The sequence below is a fragment of the Peromyscus californicus genome, unplaced genomic scaffold (genome assembly GCF_007827085.1).
Source record: "Peromyscus californicus insignis strain IS unplaced genomic scaffold, ASM782708v3 Scaffold_7__1_contigs__length_154581171, whole genome shotgun sequence".
NCBI lineage: Eukaryota > Metazoa > Chordata > Mammalia > Rodentia > Cricetidae > Peromyscus > Peromyscus californicus.
In genome coordinates, this window is record NW_026294595.1 from 124684148 (window position 1) to 124706778 (window position 22631).

Consider the following 22631-nt stretch of genomic DNA (forward strand, 5'->3'; position numbering starts at 1 on the left):
TCATAGTCAAAGATAGTTCATCACCCAAATCCATGTACTGTAGGAAGCAGAGGGAGCCTTGAGTGAGTGAAGTCCTGAGTGAATTGTTGACATGGGCACAGCCATAACAAAGACCAGGGCCTTGGACCCATGGCAAATTGGCAAAGCTATCCCTACATGGGCCATGCTCAGAGTTGTCAAAACTTCTTTTCATCTGGTCTAAGAGTTTACAGACAATTGATTGGTGTGTGCAACAACTAGTAACTGAAGCTCCCCCCTCCTCCTGGATGATAACCATCTGTAGTGGGTAGCCATTCCAGCTTTGATCTGGAAGTTCCAACCCCCATTGAGGCTTCAGTAACTGTCACGCCTACAAGGCAGGGCCAAGAGAGGACCCTGAAGACCCAAGATCCAGATGCGCCAGCTCTCTTAGTTCCTGGACCCTGGATGCTGGAGGCAGACCGAGCAGAGTTCTCCAGAGAACACCACTGGACTGCGCTATGCCTTTCCCAGACTCTGTAAACTATCCATTCACTTGTAAGTTACCCCACAAAATAAACCTCCCTTTTAACTACGTGGAGTGACCTTAATAATTTCACCAATAACCATCTGTTCACCTACAGAGACTAGCCACTCCTGTCCCTGTGCTGTACATAATAAGCATGCTGAGGGTCCAGGGTATGGTGGTACAGCGGTAGGTGCCTCTGCATCAGAGTGCACACACCACTCTACCTGATCCCAGCTTTTCTGTACCTGTGTCTGTCCTTTCTTTATTCTTTTGTCACTCCTAGACAAGGTTCCAGGACCCAAGCCATGCAGAGCAGAGCATGTTCGTTCCTTGGAGCCACTGCCTGTCCCACCCACAGTCCATGGGAGCTACTACCTGGTCATTGTTCCTATTGTTCCTATTGCTCTTGCCTTTTCAAGAGTACTACATGACCAGTATCATAGACTCTGCATGCTTTTGAGTCTGGCTTCCCTCGGCCTTCCTTTGAGATACCTCCAGGTCATTGCTGGCATCCAACTTTCTTCATTTTCATTGCTGAGTACTGCTCCATGTTGTGGTGTAGAATGTTTGTCCACTGAGGAACATTTGGGTTATTTTCAGTTTGGGGCAAGTGTGTGCAGGGTTAGACCAGTAGTGAATTACTAACACCTCTATGTCTTGTGACTTTTCCCTGTCTCGTGTCTGCATTTCCTTACTAGTGCTTCCTTCAACCACTGTCCCCAAAGACCTTGTCTGAGGTATGATGTGGGATACCCAGCTGAAGCAGCAGATGACCACTATATTAAGTGGAAGTCTGGTGAGATGGGACACCATATAGCAGTGCTGGTTCTGAGGGACAGGTGTAGACAAATCATGTACAAAGTCCAGATACATTATTTCCTGGGGGGTGGGGGGTTCTTGGTTCTAGCCAACACTGGCTGTCAGCACAACCTGACTATTTACATGAAGAAGTTTTCAGCAAAATTTAGACCTCTGGTGGAGAATGAGTGGCCTGCTTTTTCTATGTTGCAATGACTCTTTTTTTTTATTTGCTGTTTTACAAATCCCATAATTTGGAAAAATGTGAAAATTATTCACAATTCTTATTTCAAAAATTACTTCCATTAACAGCTGTGTTCAGTCACTTCAGCTATATCCTGTACATAATGGGAGTTTGTGTTTTACGCTAGCAAGTAAATCATAGACGCATTCTTCTCATCTACTCTGCAATGACCTTCCCTTTCTGGATGAAAGGATACCGCCATTTTTGATGTCTGTATCTTGTCCTTCCACACTTTCTAACTTTGCCTTATTCCACTAAAAGGTGAAGGGGGTATTGTTGCATTTTACTTTTGTTGCTGTGCTAAAAATACTCTGAACAAAAATAGCTTGGGTAGAAGAGGATTTATTTGGCTTGTATTTCCTCATCCCAGCCCATCACTGAGGGAAATCATGGCAGAAACTCAAGCAATGAAAGAGGCAAGCACCATGGTGGAAAGCCACTTCCTGGCTTCCTTCCCATGACTTGTTCATCCAGCTTTCCTTCTTTTTCTTTTTTTTTATTAAGAATTTTTTTATTCATTTTACATAACAATCACAGATCTCATCTAGCTTTCTTATACAACCTAAGATCACCAGCTCAGGGGTGGTACCACCTCCAGTGGGCTGGGCACTCCCACATCAGTAAGATATCAAGAAAATACCCCACAGACAAATTGACAACAGGCCAGTCTGATCAAGGCAGTACCTGAGTTGAGACTTCCTTGGGTAACTCAGGGTTGTGTCATGTGAATAAAGGACGCTCCCCTGTGTTTGAGTGGTACTGAGGCTCCTGGCTTGAGCCTTTCCTGGTACCCACATTCATGGAGACAGATTTCAGTGTAAGTCAGCAGAGATGCAACAGGAGTCAGACCACAGAGGTCCAATGAAGGCTGAGTGACAATTGAAAAAGGGGTGGGAGAGGGATCTGAGATCTTCAAGAAGATCCAAAGATACCAAGAAAGAAGCTCAGATACTGTCAAGGACCTGAAGCTGGGCAGGAACATCCCCCTTGCATACATTCATTTATGTGGACTGAAGGATGCCCAGAGTGCCAGCCTTTGGAGTCTATAGGTTTTATGCCTAAGAAAACACATTAGAAGCTTGTAACCAGTCCCAGGTTTGATTGTGAAGTAAACGCTGAGGAATGTGTAGAAGACATAGGCCTTGGGTACAAACAGCAAAATGTAATAAGTCAATGTCATGAAAGTACCTTACCATCCTTGGTAAGTCAAAGTCCAAACCATGCTTGTCTCTGACACCATTTCCTCTGACACAATGCTCCTCAAAACAAAATGGAACCCATTTCCAAGGGACATCAAAGTCAGCTAGAGATGCAGAGGTCAATGTGAGGGAAATCAGCAATCAGAAGAATGAGAAAACCTTCTGAGGAGATGGCAGGCGTGGAGGGGCTAGGCAAGTAGACAGAATGACAGTCCTGAAGATGACTGCTTTGGGGAGAAGATGTTTAACTGGAGGGAAAAATCCACAATGTAGCTTCCGTGAAACACTTAAAATGTCTTGGGAACAGCCAGTAAACATTCTTAGTGCTGTTGGGAAGGTAGGCCACATGTGCTCCATGGTGTGAAGACTGGTCCTGATTTTCCATCACCTGAGTGATCCAAGCCTTGGACCAGCAAGACCTACAGACCACACTACAGTATGTTCTCTGCCTTGGATTATGAATCTGTGGGGTAGGGGTAAGGTCCATAGATTCTGAGGAGGACCAGGGTTTAGAACCTACAGGATGAGAATACTCAAAGCCATGGTTGTCCTGAGGGAAAGCCTGATGTGAATCTGTCACAGAAGGGCCCTGGGAGTCCTCCATGCCTTGTCTCCATCTGCTAAGCCTGCTGGGCTGCACAATGAGAGCTGAAGGAGTTATTGATGCTGTAAATTTAAGGAAATGAAGCATTGAAGAAGATAATTTTCTTTTTGATCCCAAGCCAAGCTTCCTTTGAAAGGCTGCTATAAATCCAGTGTCGCTGAGGAGGGCCTTCCATCCTCTGTTCCTGACACCTACCTCTTACTGTGACTGAGCTGCCTGTCCAGACAGACTGTTTGGGGCCTCCTGAGTCCTAGGCACCCCTGGGACCAATGACTTTATTTGTCCAAGCACATGCTGAAGTGCTTCTTGCCTCTCCTTGATGCCTGCTTGGCTTATCTGGACCCATTTTCACTCTTTTTTTAGTTTCATAAAAATCCCTTCCACAACTGCCCTTTTCAAGCTTTACAGCCAACATCAGAATGGCTTCCCACTGAAGCACTGGCAGTGGGTGAATGCAGTCAGAGGGTGCTCTGATGGCTATGGCATGACATAGATCACGTGCCAACTCAATGGCCAATGTCTCACCCCAGCCCCCAGATTCTATGAGAACCAACCATAGGAAATTTATAACAGGCATGGCAAGTAATGGGTTCAGTGTGCTTGGATAATAAGATAGAGTTGGAATGCATGGATTCTTGACAAGTGCATTCTTCATCCATCCATTCATTTACTCACAAATTCCCTTTTAATATATTTTATTAATTATTTAATATGATGTATGTTGATCATATTTACCCTCACTCCTCCCCCTAACTCCTCTCAGCTCCACCCATCTCCTACCACCTCCAACTTCATGTCTCACTCACTCGTAGTGATACTTTCAACAAACACAACTAAGAAGGAGGCATAACCCAGGCACTGTGCTAAGAAAATTACATTGAGAGGGGGAAAAAATGATGGAAGAGTTGTGTGTATGTGTGTGTGTTATGAATTATTTAGTAATAATAATATGATTAAACAAACATGGATGGTCATCTAAAAATGAAGATGTATTTGCCCTAAGAGATGTAGTGTGTTGCTCTTCCTCCTGGAAGAGCACTTTAGAAAGTCTCTCAGAAGACCCCATGGATGGCAGGCCTACTGGCCACAGGAATTCTCTATCATATGCCCAAAGCAAGGCAGTTAAGAGGAGGGTGGACAGTGCCAGATGCTAAAGATGGCATGCATCCCCAAGTGCTATCAGTCCTTCAAGCCCAGCATCCCCTTCATCCTGAGGGCCCTGTGCTGGAACCAAGCCCTGGGATATGATGTGATGGAAACATTCCATATTATTTATGGAATTCGATATGATGGAAATATCCTTAGCTAGATTCTGCACATGAGATTTTTGTGCTTTTTGCTTTTGCTTAACAAGCAAAAAGGGCATGTGCTGGGACATTCATATAACTCCATTCCTCTTCTTTTCCTCTTGGGCAGAATATCCCTAGGAGACTGCCACAGTCAAATCCTGTACTTGGAGGAAGATGGCTCAGAACTCCTATCAGCTAGGAAAGACATGAGTTGAGAAAGTTTGGATAAAAGGCTAGAGTACTGGAATAGGGACTCAGAAGCCTTTCCAGAGATTAATGGGGAAGATTTGGAAGGATTTGGCAAAATAGGTGAGGAAAAAAACAAGAGGAAGCCAGGAAAAGACCCAGTGGGGAAATGAAGATGGGGTCAGGGTCGCAGGGAAGGGCAGACATGGCCAAGGAGAGGTGGAGGAGGGTTCTTTCCAGGACTCTTGGGATGAAGGAAAGCTATCTGATGACAAGGATGTAACACTTTGCACTCTTTAATGAGCACACATAACGGTTTGTTTTGGGGGTTCTCGATCTTTAGAATCTTCTGGCTCTAGCAGCCAGGATTGTTTCAAAGAAGATGGGCCCAAGTCAGGCACAAAGATTCTTTTTTTTTCTGTTTTTTTTTTATTTAGACAAAATTTTTTTATTCATTTAACATACCAACCACAAATCCCCCCTCATCCATCTTCCCGCTCCCCACCCCAACCACCCCCCATCTCCTCTTCCAAAAGGATAAGTCCTCCCATGGGGAGTCAGCAAAGCCCGGTACATTCAGTTGAGGTAGAACCAAGCCCCTCCCCGTTGCATCAAGGGTGTGCAAGGCATCCGACCATAGGTAATGGGCTCCAGAAAGCCAGCTCATGCACCAGGAATAGATTCTGATCACACTACCAGGGGCCCTTCAAACAGACCAAGCTGCACAATTGTCTCGCTTATGCAGAGCTTATGCAAAGGGCCTAGTCCAACCCCATGCAGGTTCCACAGCTGTCAGTCTGAAGTTTATGGGTTCCTATGAGCTTGGTTCAGTTGTCTCTGTAGATTTCCCCATCATGATCTTGACGCCCCCCACCCTTGCTCATATAATCCCTCTTCCCTCCCTTCGACTGGAATCCCAGAACTTGGCCTGGTGCTTGGCTGTGGATCTCTGCATCAGCCACAAAGATTTTTATGAGGTTCTCAGAAAGAGTTCTGTTCTCAGGATCCGGTCACATCGCTCTCAAAGCACATGCCTTGCCAAGGAAAGAAACCCTGAGCTCCCAGTTGTCAGCCCCAGGCTCAAAGCTCTTCCTCCAGCCCCAAGCCACAGGCTTGTGGTGACATAACTGTCCACACTCTAGAGATGCAGCCTCTCTATGTGAATATCTAACCATGCATTACTTTAACCTCTGGCATGATTAACGCTAACAGCCCTATATGAATCCATGGGGGAAAATCTGAAGAAGAAAAAGCAGTGATTTTCAGATGATTACATCTGGCTTTCATGAGAAGGACAAGAACAGCAGGAAGGTGACATCAGTCCTGGAGGCTCCAGCCTACTTCTCATTGCCTCTGCTGAGGACACGTGACAGCTGTAGCCCAGAGTGCCTTCCCTACTACACAGCTGGTGCAGACCCACTACACACCTGTGCTGATTCCTGGGCCATCCCTGTGTGGTGACACAAATCAACTCGATTTACATCTGCATGGATGCCCTACTATGGCAGGGAAGGTGTCTGGCTAAGACTCCTTGACTGAAACTTGCCCCACTAAGGCATGACCCCCAAATCTCTCCCTTGCCACAAGTGCCAGGGCCCCCAGTAGCATTTTGGGGTAAGTAAAGATAGGCATGTCCCTACTATAGCAACCTTTAAATGCTGTGCTTGAGATTAGAAATGTATAATATAGGTTAGGGCCCACTTCTGCTCCAAAACATGGATTCCTGACTCATCTACCCCACTGCTCTGTGACCCAGGGGAAACTACACACCATTTCCAAGCTTCTCTCATCACCTGAAAAACAGAGTGATGTCTTATCTTTTTTTATTAGTTTCCGGGATGCTAGGTAACACAAGACACATCTCAACTTAATACATAGCCATAGAACTACCCAATAACATAAACCTCTTCACCAGACCTGGAGCCTGAACAGTCAAAAATGAGCTTGTATGAGTCACTCCCTCTGAGCCTATTTTTCTTCTGCCTGGTGATTTAGTTGTCTCTGCCCTGTTCTTGCCTGGCAGTGTTGCTTCAAGGCATAGAAGTGACACAGAAGCCAGGAACAAAGCTTACCAGACCACCCACTTCTATCATGGCTCATAGTCATGGAGACCTCCAGTGACTCTTGGAATGTGGCAGGAGGAAGAGGCTCCAGGATTGCTTCTGGTAACTGCTATAGGTACCCAGGGCTCAGAGCACAGTCACGCACTGCCTGAATTATACGTGGACATGTGGAGCTAATGTGGAAGACAGAGACCTGTGACCATGGCAACCCTCACCAGGAGCCGCATTTGAGGATGATTAAGACACATTTGCATTAATTAAGCATCCACGTATCTACATTGTCCAGGCAGGGCCATGGCCTACACAGCTTCTCTCTAGCCTTTGTTGCCCTCTGCTGGGCTTTAAGTAAGGCTGCTGGGCATGAGGAGACTGGTCCAGCAGGCAGATGTCTGGCTCTGTCCTTGGTCTCCCCAAACCTGCTCCTTCAATATCTTCTTCCCTCCTCATTTTCAGCCCCCTTTGTGAGCAGTCAGGCCCCTACACACAAATCATCTGGAGTACCATCCAGCTGCTTTACCTTCAGACTCGCTAGGGGCTCATCATGCCGCAGTCTAACCTCCAACACCACTAACCACTGCCTGCCTCTCTTCTATCTGAACTCTATCATCTAATGTGCAAAGTCAGAGTCCCTTTGTGGCATGTGGGGACATATGACATCCTGCAAGTAGGAACAAAAGACAGGTCTCCGAGACATCCCCCAAATGACAATCGTGAGCTTGGTGTTTGTGGAGGGGGAGCTAGGGTTCCAGGGAGAGAGGGTAATACTAAAGAAGAAGGTAGGAGCCTGCCAGCTGAGCCTGGCTTTCCCAGGAGAACCTCACACTCCAATACAGTTTTTTGGCCTGGAAACTACAACAGAGCAGGAGCAGGGTCTAGTTGAATCAGTGGGCCCAAAGGTTTGGACATTGTAGGAGGAGCACCCGCCCATGGAAAACACATGATGGGCTAGGCCCTAGGCACAGTGCAGCCCTCTTCTAGGACCCCAGACTACAACTTCTCCTCACAGAACGTCATCTTTCTAGGTATCCATGCAAATAAAATTCTCTCCAACACCCAGATACACCCAGTCTGCCACCCTGCCATGGCCTGATCTAGTCACTTGCTGCTTCCTAAAGACAATACTCAGTCTTCTAGTGCTATTTATGAGTTCAGAGGACACAGGAAACTACCTCAAGGCACTGGGGACTGAGTGACAGCTACTTCTATTTGTATGTCTCCTCAAATTCCTGATCTATGCTTTCCATTTTGGGGGGATATGGCTTAAGAGCAATCCCTTAACAGCCTAGCATCTCCTAAATGAAGTTCCAGACCCGCATGCCATCCTCCCAGGTGGGTATACTGAGCGGTCAGGGCTCACCATGGCACAGCCAGGAATGGCCAGCATATCCTGTTAGGACTGACCAGGTGGGCAACACAATCCTACTTCCATCCTTTCCTGTGGCTTGTCATAGTATTTGTTTGCAGAAAGTCGCTACAGGCTTCCAAAGGGAAGACTAGGGTGTGAAGTCAGAAAATTCCCACGGGGCTGAGCTACAGACTCACAGGAATTGGTCTTGGCACAGAAGTCCTTTAGCTAAGGGAAGAGGTTAAGAGAGACCTCAACTCTTGCTAGGGCTCAGCCTTTTAGACACAGACTAATACCAGACCCTTCTACTTTTCTGGGGTTTTTTGTTTTGTTTTTTGGTTTGTTTGTTTTGTTTTTTCTACTGCCATTGGACGAATGATCCAAGGGGCCCACATCAGCATGGAATCACTGCCATCATCCTCTCCATCTGCTACTGGGAGCTCCAATTCCCACTCAAGGCCCAGACATGAACAGGATCAATGGGCCATAGACCTTCCATGAACCCTGCTATGGTGGGGCGCCTAGTTTCTTGGGACACCCTCTTCCTTAGGACTGTCCCCAATCTCCGCATTCTCTTGTCCTGGGACAAGTTCCTATGTGTCCAACTGCTATCATTCCTGATGTCACCTTTATCTAACAATGGTCCCAATCAAGACCCTCAAAGGCAGCTGCACCAAGGTACATCTATCTCTGTGTTCTCACAGCATGATTCCCAGATGCCTCTGGAAGGGACTGTCTGTGTCTCCTGAACCCAAGTGGACTGTGTACCTGTCCCGTGCAACATATCAGCAGAAATGACCCTGTGAGGCTTAGAAGGCGAGCTACCTCTTTCCTGGGTACTATGCTTCTTGGGGACAGATGACACCATATGACAATACCCTGAAGTTTTCTCTGTTTGGGATCATGTGGAAAAAACATAGGAGCTTCTGATGTCATAGAGCTCTGGTGCTCAGCTGTCCGGATGACATGGTCTCATGACATGGTCTGAGGCAGAGGATCCAGTGATCTGCTCTGGGTACAAACTTCTAACCTACTGAGTCATGACTGTAGTAAATATCATTTACTAAATTTTTAAAGGTTTTGGGGTGGTTTGGCATGCAGGCATAGTGACTAAAACAATCTAACTTCCCCAAGGACATTTTTGCTTGTTATGCAGCCTATGGGCCAGGAGTTTGGTAAGATTATTGTCAATTATAACACAAGAAGAGGTGATATCTGACTCCTCTTTGGAACTCTGTTTGGCTTTGCTATTTCACATCTTTTTACCCCTGCCTCACCTTGGTGTCTCCCATGGCAAGTAACAGCAAAGCAGCATGTGTGCAAGCATCAAGCAAGTAATGTATGACATTTCATTCCTACTTGCAGCAAATAACAGAAGCAATTTTGCACAAATGAGTTCTCTGTACAATGTTCTGGAAGAGGGTTTGCCCAGGTGACAGAGCTGCCAGCCTGTTGTAGAAGCCTACCATGGGAGACATCAAGGATCTAGCAGGCATCTAGGGCCCTGGGACTCCTGTTCTTGTACCCAGGACCTCTGGGTTTAGAAAGCATGTCCAGGAGGCCTTTAAGGATGTGAATCTTATGCAAGAGCCAAATCAAAGGGATCAACTAAGCAGATTACAAATGCATTATAGTGACTTTATTCCTTCATGAGTACTCCATTCATACAGCTGAGGTTCATGTACATGGATGCCTCTGAAAAACTGCCTGCAACAAGTAATTCTGGGCAGAGACATGTCACTCTCATATTGTGTGATTTATGTCTCTCTCTCTCTCTCTCTCTCTCTCTCTCTCTCTCTCTCTCTCTCTTTCTGTGTGTGTGTTTGTGTGTGTGTGTGTATGATAGATGAGTATGCCTAAAACTTTCTGGAAAAATATAGAGCACTCTTTTGACATATTTTTTGTAAGCTGGGTTTTCAGAAAGACTCTCTGCTCAGCTAGTTTTCCAACAAGCCATGGCTTGGGAGAAAGACTGTGGCTTTTTTTGGTCCTGAATCTTGGTCCTCAGGTGGCTGGTGGACAAGGTGTATAAACCCAACATCACTTCTGCTGCTGAACACCTGGCCAGAGCAGAGTTGGGCAACTCTGTGACATCAGATACAGCATTACTCTGAGGAGGGGGGAACAGGGATCCACTCATATACTCAACGAAACAGTCTTGGATTTCGGACCAATAAAGCAGATTTCAGCAAGAATGTTCATACTGGTGACTTCCTAGGCAAGGTAACACCAAGGAACAAAGATCTGGAGTTCAGAAAGAACGAGGTAGAGGAGGTGAGAGACCAAACTTCACAGAGTGCATTATGAGGTCCACAAAGAACTTTTTAGCAAGACTGGGTAGCTCACTTGCTTGAAACAGTTCCTGGAAGTCAACAGACCCAGAGAAAAGGAGAGCCACATCTGGATCCTCTTGTCCCTGATCAGAAATCACCCATACATAGCAGCCCTCCATTCTTCTGGTCTGCACCGTCTAGACATCCTGGACATCTCAGAGGGACAGACCCCAGAAGGGTCTTATCTGTACCTCTCAGACACACCAAGCACCAAGACCAGACTGACCCTTGCAACCAGGTAGTGACGGAATTCGTGAGCAAGTACCCTCCCCTGAGCTATACACAAGAAAAAGAAAGGGAGGGAGGGAGGGAGGGCGGGAGAGAGAGAGAGGAAGAAAGGAAGGAAAATGAAGAAGGGAACCAAGCAAGCTCCCTGAAGGCCATCAATACTGCTAAGCTGAAGACTAAGATACTACCTCCATCTCTCAGCACAAGGCCAGTAAGTACCAGTAAAACTTCAGCTCCTTTCTACATGGCCCGTAAATTGTTGACAGGGTGAGGTACTACATACATCATGTAACACAGGCTGAGCACTTTGTGTTCTTCTGGCTAGGAGTTTTGATACTATGGCTAGCATTAGCATCACTACAGGAAAAACCTCTTCCCAGGTATGGTGCATTTGGCTCAGGCAAGTACAAGCGAGCCACTGTTAAACTATCAGGAGACTGAAGTCTGCAGTGTGGGAGGGCTTCCACCACAGAATCAGAAGATGCTGAGTAAGGAAGCCGGGTGGGTGGGTGGGTTGTTTGCTTGCTTACTTGTTTGTTTTTTCCTTTTCCTTCTGGATTGCTGGTTCACTAAGATTCCACTGCAATAAATTGTTGTTGTTTCCTAAAGAAAATTAAAAATGGTAATCCCGCAGTCTCTCTAGGGTGACCTTGCTACATGAAGGTTCTCCTGGAGTAGATTCTGCATGTCAGCCTATGCATTGACTAGAAAAGGTGACGACTATATGTACATTAATAAGAAGGAGACCTGCCAGCCTTGCAGGTATTGAATCATAGGGCTTAGAGATGTTCTCACCTGGAGCTTCAAATCTCCTCTCAAACAGGACATTTTCCCTTCCCACTCGCTCCCTTTCCCAGTCCGTAAAGCACCACTTTGACGCTTTAAGAAAGTCTTCCTTATGAATGAGTACATACAATGTTTGTCTTTCTGAGTCTGGGTTACCTCATTCAGGATGATATTTTCTAGTTCCATCCATTTGCCTGTAAATTTCATGATGTCATTGCTTTTTACAGCTGAGTAATACTCCATTGTGTATATAAGTGGTTACTAGATATAAAGCAAAAGACAATCAGACTACAACCCACAGCTCCAGAGAAACTAGGAAACAAGGAGGACCCTAAGAGGGATGCATGGATCACCTTGGGAAGGAAAAACAGAGAAGATCTCCATGAGTAAACTGGGGATGGGTGGGGGGAAAGAGGGAAGGGGAGGGGGATGAGAACATGAGGGAACTGGATGGTCAAGCGGGGATGGAGTGGAAGAGCAATGAAAGAGGTATCTTGATACAAGAAGACATTATGGGGTAAGTAAGAAACCTGGTGCTGGGGAAATTCCCAGGAATCCACAAGGATGACCCCAGATCAGACTACTAGCAATAGTGGTGAGGGTGCCTGAACTGGCATACCCTGGTAATCAGATTGGTGAATACCCTGTCATCATAGAGCCTTCATCCAGTACCTGATAGAAGCAGATGCAGAGACCCACAACCAAGCACCAGGTTGAGCTCCAGGAGTTCAGTCAAATAGAGGGAAGAGGGATTATATGAGTAACGGGGGTCAAGATCATGATGTGGAAATCTACAGAGACAACTGAACCAAGCTCATAGGAACCCACGAACTTTAGACCAACAGCTGCAGAACCTGTGTAGGACTGAACTAGACCCTCTGCATACAGGAGACAGTTGTGTAGCTGGGTCTGTTTGAGGGGCACCTGGCAGTGTGATAAGGATCTATCCCTGGTGCATGAGCCAGCTTTCTGGATCCCATTACCTGTGGTCACACACCTTGCTCATCCTTGAGGCAGAGGAGACGGGCTGGGTCCTGCCTCAACTGAATGTACCAGGCTTTCTTGTCCCCTCACAGGAGAACTTACCCTTTTGGAGAAGGGGATGAGGGATGGGGGGTTAGTTGGGGGTAGGGGGATCGGGAAAAGGAATGAGAGGGTGATGTGTGGTTGGTATGTAAAATGAATAAAAAAATTTTAATTAAAAAAAAAAAAGAGCCGGGCAGTGGTGGCGCACGCCTTTAATCCCAGCACTCGGGAGGCAGAGCCAGGCGGATCTCTGTGAGTTCGAGGCCAGCCTGGGCTACCAAGTGAGTTCCAGGAGAGGCGCAAAGCTACACAGAGAAACCCTGTCTCGAAAAACCAAAAAAAAAAAAAAAAGAAAGAAAGAAAGTCTTCCTTCTTGACCCTCAGATGCTGCATGGCCTCCTAAATCCTGCTTTACTGTATTTGGCATGAAAGCAGCAGTGAGACCACTGGTGGATGAATACTTCCCTTTGGAAGAGACCTCTCCAAGCACAGGGGTGTGCAAGGTGTACTGACTCTCACGTTCTTCCTGCTCCAAGCATGGATCAGAAGAGTGGAATCCCTGAGAGTTTACAAGTGTGATTCCAAGCGCAGAAAACATAGGAAATCTTGGTAGAAGACAGATCAGAATCAGCAGATATGAGGCAGGAGCTGAGATTCGAAAAAATCAGCACACTCGGGGATGCAGTGTTGCTGGTTGTGGCCCTGCACATTAAGTCCTTGGGGTCAACACTGGCTATTTCCCCCAGGATTCTGAGACAGGAGTAATGCCATGGCAGCTGGAAAGACTGTCATTCCTTCTACAGTTACTTCTGCTACCTTTCTTCGGGTCTGTCTCAGTTAGGGCCACTGGCTCCCAGCTTTACTTTACTCCTCTATGCATGACCAAACTCTTGGACACTTAAAAGCTAACATAATAATAATAATGAAATTGAGCCATGGCTTAGCTTGCAGTTTTCCTCTCTGAGCCGGGACTGTGGCATCAATACTCACAGACCTGAAACTACTCTGCACCAGAGCTAAGAAAGCAAGACAACAGCCAGACTTCAACTCCCTCTCCATGTGACCTGGCCATGGGATGGCTCCAGTTTTCATCTCCTTATGGTAAAATAGTCCCAAACCATGTATAATCTTGCAGGGCACTGAGCATTCATGAGGGAGAATCGTAAGAAAACAACTCCATCTACAAGTATCCCCAAGCCTCTGCTCAGAGCCATATTTGCTAACATCCCATTCCAGTTAGGTTTTTTTAATTGCTATGATAAAATACCATGAGCAAAAGCAACTTGGGGAGGAAAGAATTTCTTGGCTGACATGTCCATGTCATAGTCCATCAGTAAGAGAAGTCAGGGCAGGAACTCAAGGCCAGAACCTTGAGGAAGGAACTGGAGCAGAAACTATGGAGGGAACTGCTTCCTGGCTTGCTTAGTTTATTTTCTTATGCTATCTAGTGGTGCCACTTCCCAGAGCACACTGGGTCCTCTTGCATCAATCATCAATCAAGAAAATACTCCCCTGCCGGGCAGTGGTGGCACATGCCTTTAATCCCAGCACTTGGGAGGCAGAGCCAGGCACATCTTTGTGAGTTCGAGGCCAGCCTAGTCTACAGAAAGAGATCCAGGAAAGGCACAAAGCTACACAGAGAAACCCTGTCTCAAAAAACCAAAAAGAAGAAGAAGAAGAAGAAGAAGAAGAAGAAGAAGAAGAAGAAGAAGAAGAAGAAGAAGAAGAAGAAGAAGAAGAAGAAGAAGAAGAAGAAGAAAATACTCCCACAGACATGTCCATGGGCCAATCTGATACAGGCAACTCAACTGAGGTTCCTTCCTTTCAGGCATTTCTAATTTTTGTCCAGTTGACAGAAATCAATCGGCACAAACTTCATCCCAAACAAATCACCCAACATCATCCAGACTTAGCAAGGAAGAGGATGCCCTAAGATATAAGAAGATATAAGACAGGGCACTGGAGTCATAGATATGACCATCCACCAATGCCTCTCACCACCTGTTCCTATACTAGTGTTGATTCATCAGTCCTTTGCCCAAGGTCAACTGGAAATTATGGCACCCAAAAGCTCATTTGGGAGAGTCTTGGATCTTGGTAATTATCTGAGAACTGCTTTCTGAAGTCAGCTTCGTTAGAACATTTTAAAGGAAACAGTTCATTAAAAGTTCAAGAACTCTCATTGTCATGCAAGCTGCTGAATTGACAATTAATTCCCTTAGTCATTTTTTAATGGAGGAGTAATTTAATTCTTTGAAAACTATGACAAATTCTGCTAAATCTCGACAGTTGTGGGTTTTAATCACCATTCTCACTTCAGAAATCACTCTCTAGGCTCAATTTTATTATTATTTCATGATAAAAGCATGAGTAAGAGGCCATTGGCAGAAAGAGAACTGGAGCCACCAAGCTCAGGTTTGTATTGCTGCTTACAGGGTGACAGAGAAGCTGGGAGACTTGCCACACCCCACCCCATGCCTGTCCTAGCAGGAAACTCTGCACAGTTCAGCCCCAGCCAGCAGCATATATGACATCAGTGATATCATATATTATTATCAGCTAATAAAAAATAACTCTGGGAAGACTATTTTGAAGTTTTCTGTAAAATGTTTTGTCTATTTTTCCATTTTAAAATGACAAGAGCATGGTTAAAAATTATTCAGAGAGATCATAAAAGACAAACAAAAATATAATAGTCTAACTTCTTCCCAACCCACTTGCCTGAGTAGCAACCCTCAGCACCTCGGAGTGAGTCATTTCTCCTGTGGCCACAGCATGGATGATCATGCACAAGATGGCATATGTGCACACATACCCACAGTCTTTACCCACTGTACCACAGCAGGAAGGGGATTGCACCACACTGCTCCAGTTTCCCCACACAGCAGCAGTACCTTCTAGAAGATGCCATGTCATCTGCAAATGGCTACCAGCATCACTTCCAATACTTCTTTAGTATAACCTGAGCAAATTCTCAATTTATAATGTGGCCTTTGAGCTTTTAGGCTTCTGGTACCTTACGGAGTCAGTTTCATTGGTTTATACCTTTCCAGGAAATCCTTTAATCCATAAATATTTTTATATATAATTAAAACTAAGTATATATTCTTTTGAACCTGTGTTAGACATTTCTGTGGTTTATTCACATTGTTGTTTTTCATGTCCTTTCATTGTGCCACTGATTTTTATTGGGTGCATGTGCAGCACACACAAGTGTATACATACACACAACTGCCAGTGAGTTCTGGGGATTACTGTGTGCATTGCATGTGTGCAGCATCTGTGCAAAAGTGAGCTTCTGTGCACACACCTATCTTCAAGTCAGTTCAAGAGGCGTTTCCTACTTACCATTTCCAGTCACCACCATTTCCAACTCTTGCCTTTAGAGCACTTAATTTCCTGTGTTTCCTTTTCTAAAGCTGATCTCATCTTTTGTTCACACATTGAATACGTATTTTCTTTTCCTGACTTATGTGAACAAGATGTCATTTAAAGCTTAAAGATTTTGTATCTGAAGGAATAGTTTCAGTAACATAACATCACTTTTACTGTTTTCTGTCACCTTAGGTGTTAGTTTTACTACATCATAGTAATATTATGTGATAGTTGATTTTAAGAAAAGAAAAGAAAAGGAAACACAGAAATGTTTGGTGTTTGAAGTGCTTTTTTGAATAAAGGAGGCTTCTCATGGCTGGTGTTGAGATTTTTTTAGATGGTCTTTGCCTCTTGGAGAAAGCATTGTCAGCCCAGATGGGAAATTTTCATCTAAATTACATATGCATATATATATATATATGTTAAAAACATAAGTTCATATTTTATTTTCATTTAGTTATTATTACTTTAACTAATTTGACCCTTTTTAACTTAACTATTTTCACCTTTTCATGTGTTTTGGGTTTAGTTTGCTACTATTATTATAACTTCTTGAAATGAATAGTTATACCATGGATTTTATTATTTCTGCTTTCTTTAATATATGCAATTAAAACTAAAAATTTCCCTATAGACACTTTTGGCTACAACCCAGGTTTTAATGTGTTATAATTTTTTAATTTCAAGATATTTGCTCATTGTTCTTGCTATTCCCCCACATGTCTATGAGTTGTTTCAGAAGTATGCTGATTTATCTCCAGGTGTGTGGAGATTTCCTGGTAGCTTGTTATTATTCTCTGCCTCAGATGATGTCACATAATACATCCTGGATGCTCTCAGTCCTTTGACACTTGAAGAAGCATACTTGTGCCTCCCTGCACCTTGGTTGAGTTGAGTTCTTCCAGCAGAAGTCAGCTCAGAGTCTCTGGCATCAGCTGTCTCAAGATTCTTCATCTTGTTTAATCAATAGTTGACAGAAGCATGCTGAAGTTGCCCACAGTCTGTGGCCTTAGATATTTCACCATTTACTTCTACTAGTTTGGGTCCTATATAGTGGAATTATATTAACAGGTAGATGTAAGTTTAGAGCTATTACACATCATTTAGTATTATGGCATTTGGGTTATTATTAAATGGTCCTCTTTGAAACGTGCTTTGTCCCTTAGAGTGCACATTGCCTGCTATTACACCTGTATGTGGTTTCTTCAACTTGCAGTTTGTTATGTGCTCATTCTTATTTTGCTTAGTCTCCATTCCATCAAAGGTAGGAGGCTCTCTTGCAAGTAGCTCATGCTCTGCTTTGGTCCTGTGACTGCAATAGCAGGTGAGTACTAGCTGGTTCTCTGGCTGCCTCACTTCTTGTTGAGGATTCTGTCCTGAATGCAAGGTGTTCTTTTGCCTCTGTTCTCTTATTTCTGTTTGGCCCAAAAGTGCACCTTATTTTCCCGCTTCTCTTTGAGGGAATAAAGGGTTTTCCAGTTTAACTGAACGTTGAGTCTCTGCCTCCATTCTGTTTGTCCCTTGCCTCTGGGTTGCACTGTCAGACATTATCCTTCGGAAGGGCTCTTGGTCTGGAGAGACTGGGTTACCCAGAGGATTGCTTCAGATCATGGCTGTCTTCATGTTCTATTTCTTCTGCTCACATGTGCTTATTCTTGCCCTACCACTTTCTGCCATGAGTTGGAGAAGACTGAGATCTTCTGTGGGATTACAGGAGTGCACCGTCACACCCAGGGCAATGTCATGTGGTCATCTTTGAATAACTGGGGCATAGCCCCTTCTAGGAGAGACCCACCCACCACTGATATCAGGGTACTCAGTGGTGGTGTTTCAGTCATTCCTGGGAAGGATCAAGGCCAGGTGAGGGGAAGATGATTTTGAAAAGCGTTGGTCTTATCACTGTTGAGCTTGGCACCATGACAGCCAGTGGCACTTACTGTATGGGCACTCAGGAACCCATAACTAAGTGCATTTTTAAAAGCTCATTGGTCGCATGGGCGCCATAGCCCTCCCCTGTAGAGTGAGGATAGGTGACGGCTTCTTCCTCATGGGATGGTGCACAGAGATGTGCATCTTTCTACATTCCCTGCCCTTTTCCTGGCTTAGAAAGGGACACCATCTTTGTCCTTTCTCATTTCCTCAACTGAAGTTCCCTCTCCATGCACAGTAAAGAAAGACTTTAAACTGGACAGGTTCAGTGAGTACTGAACCCAGGAACCCTCATCGTCTTCACGGTGCCGCAAATGTCACTGAAGCTAGACATTCTCGATTCCTGTGGCACTTAGTTTATACATCCACCATGGTGTGGTTTTACCTCAGCTTTGCCATACAGTGTCTTGACTCTGTAACTACTCACCCTCTACAGCTGTGACCTTCTGGGAGGTGTGGTCTCATTTCAGCTTTCACCATCTGCCCACCTCCTCTCCTGATGTATTTGTTACTGTTCTGTTGCGTGATTTAAAAAAAAAAAAATCACCAAAGCAACTTATAGAAGGAAGGGTTTGTTTGGGGTTTTGGTTCTTGGGGGTTAAAAGTCCATCGTGAGTGTTCTTAAGTCATCCATATTTTACTGATCGTATGTTTAGCTGTTCTGCTCACTCTTTAAGAAAGGGCACCAGACTGTTGTGACTGAATCACGATTTCTCTAATTCTGTCAGTTGTTTTTAGGGGGGTTCCATTTTATTATTATAAAATGTCCTTCTTTGTCTCAACTAACAGTTTTGATCTTAAAGTCTGTCTGTTTAGTCTGGTTTAGCATACATAATCTAGTTCTCTTTGGGTTGTTTTGCATGCAACACATTTTTATATGCTTTTATTTCAACCTATTTCTGTCTTTGAAATTAAAGTAATTGCTTTAGAATCTTGGTCCTGCCACAACTTGATATGCCATGCTTTGTGGATTCCCAAGGGAGACCTTACTACATTTGAATGGAGAGGAAGGAGGGATGGATGGGGGGGAAGGTAAAAGGGAGGAGGGGGGACAGGAGGTGAGGAGGGAGGGGAAAACTATGGTTGGTATGTAAAATAAAATAAAGAACAAAAAGTTATTACATTTTTGAAGCAAATTTTACCCATTATTCCATTCTTTGCATTTTGTGGATGTATGTTTACCTGAATGTTTGTGTACAAAAACAGAGGCCAGAGGATAGCTTTGGGTTTCATCCTCAGTAATGTTGTACATCTCCTTTTGAGGTAGTATCTCTCAGTGGCCTGGAAATCATCAATTAGGTTATCTGACTGGCCAGAGAGCCCCAGGAATCCTCCTGTCTCAGCCTCCCAAGTGGTAGGGTGATGTGTGCACTGCTGTGCATGGAAGTTTTAGGTGGGTGCTGTGTCCAATGTCAAGTCTTTGTATTTGCAAGGTAAGCACTTTACTGACAAATCCATCCTAGCAGCTCCCATTCCCAGTCTTTTAATAGAAGAGTTTAAGATATTTCTAAATCTGCCTTCTCCATTAGAGATAACAAGATTATAACATTTATTTTATTTTCTGAGCACATAATATAAACTCTTACTCAATTTGTCCCAACCAAGACATCAAAAAGAAACTACCAATCCACTAAAAGCATACCTCTGACAATTGATTCTCTTTCTGGGTCTCAACTTCTTCATCTCTCAAATAAGAACTTGATGCAGACTTCTAATACTCTTTTGAAAGTCAGTGTTCAGACAATGCTCTACACACCCATTCAGGAATGGCCTGATTCTAGAGTTCTTCCATGTGTTCTATGGCTGAAATCAAGAGACGAAGACATATGCATTTTCAGTTGTGAAAATATAAGCAATAACAACAGGATCTCATTTTTTGCTAAGCCTAAAATACTTAAAGGTATCATCTAAAGACTTCAGCTTGCCTCTAATATCTTCCACAATGTACGTGCCCAGACAGTGAGTCAGCCACTTGAGGCTGGACCCGTCCCTCCATTCATGCCTTATCACAGTGTGTCATTAACACTTGTTAGTTCTACCTGCTGAATACTTTCCACACCACCTCCCTTCCTTCATTATTCCTCTCTTGCCTCTTCTGTCTTCTCATTTCTCAACTCCTAATTTCTTTCATCCTGCTTCCTGTCCCTCTGCCCTCTCCACATGCTAACTGTTCATTGTTGTGGCACCACATATACCTCCTAAAGTACCCTGTGACACAATTAGTCACTCTTTCAATTCCTCTAGGAGCTCCAGAATCCTCTACAGCATCTTGTTTATGGCCTTTGTGATTAGTCATCTTCCTACTTGCTTTTAGATTTGGTCTTCTCCCAAACCATATCCTTCCATAGCATCTAAAAGAACCCAAGTCATGTTAGTGTCCTGGAAACAGCTCTGTTTGACTCCATCTGGCTCCATCTGGCTCTGTGTCCCCATGGGACTCTTCCTAACTGAAGTTCTTACTCCTTGGATCACTATCCAACCACTGAGTTCACACCTTTGAAGATTTTGAACAAAAGTAGGGAACTAGTCTCCCATACTATAAAGTAGTACTTAACTTTTCTACATAAGTATTTAATTTTTCAAATATTATACACACTGGTATTTTAAAATAAAACTATTATGATTCTCCTTAGATTTTATGTAAGAAAAGAAAACATCCCAGTTACATAAAATCCGTTATTATCTATTTGTAAGTCAATCTAGCAGGGAGAAATTTCACTACTTCTTCAGTTGTTCTGTTTGAACTCACAGTTACTACTTCCCTTGTGGAATTTTATCTTAATGTTATGAATTTAATATATTGAAAGTACTGTACTACTATCAACTCATAAAATTTTGTAGCCAACACTTGTATACAAATTGAACTTAGTTTATTTCCTCTGACCAAAAAGCTCAACGTGATTAAATATTTTCTTTATTAAGTTAACATTTTTTTAAAAATTGTTGTTGATGCATAATGGGACAACTCAAGATAGATACTATAATTTCAATTTTTGTTAAATCATTTTGGGTAAAAAGTAAGACTAAGTCAGAGTGGACTGTGTGTCTGTTCCCCTAAGGAGATGAGGCCCAGAACTGGCTCGGGGGTCTAGAGAGAACTAAGAACTCCTCCCAACCTCTGTGGCTCCTACTGATCTGAATTCACCTTTGTTTTGGAATATAAATTGTGTTTTCATTTAAGGTCTTGCCTGGGTGAAAAGTGTTTATCTCTAGAATTAACGAAGAGAGATGCTATTTTGTTCTAGTTGGTTTGTTTTGGACTTATAAACACTAAGAAGTTGATCCACTAGGTTTCCATATCACCCTCAAATGCCACTCAATTTCAGCTGTCTCTCTCCATGTTTCCTACTTCAACCCTATTTCCCCTCCAACTCCCTACCTGGTCCTCCAGTTCCCATGCCCACCTATGGAAAATTCCTAAAATATATGAAGGTAATCATAATGCAGTTTCCTAATAATGGGGAATACGGAGTCGCAAATGGCCATCTCTTGTCACCAAACTAGGATTCCAGTGCCAGGACTGGGTTGCATTCCATTGAGTTGTTGGCCAAGGGTGTCCCATGAAAATCCCCAAACAACTCAGGCTGTTGCTAGGACAATGGATTGCTCTCTGCAAACTGACAGTGGGGCACCATTGTTGTGGACAACACCCATACAACTCATTGAACATGGAGAAGTCTAGCTGGTGCCTACATGGAGCCTTCACCCCTACATTCTACTATCTTTCCCATGGGAAGGTACTCTTCAGATTACTAAAAGAGAAATGTGAACACCAACCCAGCCACAAAACCTTTGACCTACAATCTGTCCTTCCTGCAAGATATACTAGGACAATGATAGCACAGAAATTGTGGGAGTAGTCAACCAATGTCTGATTTGACTCCACAATATGAAATCTATACCTGACCAAGAACCAGAGACTACATATCCCTGAGACCTAGGATAAAACCAAACATTACTGGTCTAAAAAAATAAAGTATCAATAAAATGACTCCTAATGATGTTCTGCTATACTTGTAGATCACTGCCTTATTTAGTCATCAGAGAAGATTCCTCCTGCAGCAGATGGGAACAGATGCAGAGACCCACAGCCAGACATTACACAGAGAAAGAGAGAGTTCTTGGAACACACAGCTCTAAATGGGATGTCTCCATTTAATCCCTCCCTCAGAGCTCAGGAAATTCTACAGAAGAAGAGACAGAAAGAGTGTAAAAGCCAGAGGAGATGGAGAACACTAAGAAAACAAGACCCTCTGAATCAATGAAGCAAGACTCATATGAACTCCCAGAAGTGGAAACAGCAAGCACGGGGCCTACATGGGTCTGCAACTGGTCCTCTGCATATATATTATAGCTTTGGGCTTAGTATTTTTGTGGGACTCCTGAGTGTGAGAACAGTTGGGTCTCTTGATTCTTGTGCCTACTCATGGGGCTATTTTCCTTTTGTTGGGTTGCCTTGTCCAGTCTAGATGTGATGGGTTTTGTTTTATCGTATTATATTTTATTTTGTCATGTTTGGCTGTTATCTCTTAGAAGCCTGTTCTTTTCCAATGAGAGACAGAAAGGTAATAGATATAGATGAGAGGGAAGGTGGGGAGGAATTAGGGGGGTAGTGGGAGGGAAAACTATAATCAATATCTATTATGTGAGAAAAGAATCTATTTTCAATAAAAGAACAAAATTTTAAAAAGCTGACTCACTGAAAGCAGGTGAGAGTTTTGTTACACCAGCATCATTCA

The 22631-nt window shown here is 43.9% G+C and overlaps 1 long non-coding RNA gene across 1 annotated transcript in view; it reads right to left on the minus strand.

Annotated features, from left to right (window-relative positions):
* LOC128102440 (uncharacterized) overlaps positions 1-22631 on the minus strand; it is a 108228-nt gene that overhangs the window by 10850 nt on the left and 74747 nt on the right. The window contains exon 6 of the long non-coding RNA XR_008215398.1: positions 19535-19695. This is a non-coding gene — a long non-coding RNA (uncharacterized LOC128102440). The remainder of the gene's footprint in view (positions 1-19534; positions 19696-22631) is intronic.